General features: G+C 37.2%; 1 non-coding gene across 1 annotated transcript; it reads left to right on the forward strand.

Moving 5' to 3' along the window:
• The first annotated feature begins 891 nt into the window (after positions 1-891).
• Positions 892-998, forward strand: LOC112096028. The gene has a single exon (XR_002904186.1). It is a non-coding gene; the product is annotated as a small nucleolar RNA R71 (small nucleolar RNA).
• The last annotated feature ends 565 nt before the right edge of the window (positions 999-1,563 follow it).

Genomic DNA, 1,563 nt, shown 5'->3' on the forward strand with positions numbered 1-1,563 from the left:
CAGTATCTTGATGGCTGGGTTGCTATAACATGCTCTCATCTTGAAGTGGTTCTTGTGAGGATTTAAATTCTAACATTTTTTTACTCACTTCAACAAGGATATCAATATTCTTTTCCGATCTTAAGTTGATTACTTTGCAATGTTCCTTTCCTTCTCTTCTTGGATTTTCTGTGTTGCTGGGCAAACTTCCCTGAGATCTGCTACTCATTGCTATGGCAAGCTGACCAATTTGGTTTTCTAGGTTTCTTAGAGATACAGCTTGACTTTGCACAATTACTTCATTCTTCGCAATGTATTCCTTAATCAGTATTTCTAATGAAATGAGGATTATGACTGGTGTATTTTTTCCCTTGATTCTGCTGATGAAAACCAGGTGGTTGAATATTTCTGTTTTGTCCTCTCAATGTTGGAACATTTTGATTCTGATTACTTCATGAGAAATTTGGGTGTTGCTTCCATCCAGGGTTGTAAGTATTTGAGTACGTGTTGCTTTGAGACTGTCGGTTGAAATTACCCACATAATTTACTAATGTTGGATTTCCAGGACAGTTATCAAATTCATGTTCTTCACCACAATACATACAAGACAGTTTAGCAACTTGCTTTACTACTGCTGGAGCAGAAGTCATGGCTTTCCCAATGTTAGTCAATGTTGTTACTTGTGCTGATAATGCTATAATTGCATCAATATTATGTACCCCCGCTGCTCCTCTTGTTGCTGGCTGTCTAGTTGATGGCCACTGATAATTATTGTTGGCAATTCTCTCCAAAATTTCATAAGCTTCAGTGTAATATTTAGATAACAAAGCTCCATTTGTTAAAGCATCAACCATCAATCTTGTAATTGGATTTAACCTATTGTAGAAGGTTTCCAACTGTACGCAACAAGGAATGCCATGATGAGGACATCTTCTGAGCAGTTCTTTAAATCTCTCCCAGGCCTCATACAAACTGTCATCTTCAAGTTGATGAAAGGAAGTGACCTCATTCCGCAATTTTGCATTCTTGGTTAGTGGAAAATATTTCATTAAGAATTTATCAGCCAATTCATTCCATGTTGTGATGGAATCAGATGGTAATGAGTTCAACCATGTTCTTGCTCGATCTCTTAAGAAATAAGGAAAAAGCCTTAATCTTAAAGTATCTTGTGTTGCTCCAGCAATTTTAAAAGCATCACTCACTTCTAAGAATAACTTAAGATGGAGGTGAGGATCTTCAGTTGGTAGTATATTGAATTGACCCACTGTTTGCAACATTTGAAACATCACTAGCTTCAGTTCAAAGTTTGCGGCTTCCACTTCAGGTCTGACTATTTCAGGATGTACAACTTGAGGAGTTAACACAGCATAATTTCTGATAGCTCTGTCTCTGTCATCTGCCATGTAAATGATATTGTTATTGCCTAGCTGTCTCTGATTAACATGCTCATTCTGCCTCTCTTGAATGTTGACAAGTTGTAGTGGCTCATAAGGGTCCAAGTTTCCCACATCGTGCAAATTATCCATGTCTGAAACAGTTTTTGAATTTTTTTGTTTCCTTCGTAGTCTCTTTACACTCCTTTCA

This window comes from Citrus clementina, unplaced genomic scaffold (assembly GCF_000493195.1).
Source record: "Citrus clementina cultivar Clemenules unplaced genomic scaffold, Citrus_clementina_v1.0 scaffold_1, whole genome shotgun sequence".
Classification (NCBI taxonomy): Eukaryota; Viridiplantae; Streptophyta; class Magnoliopsida; order Sapindales; family Rutaceae; genus Citrus; species Citrus x clementina.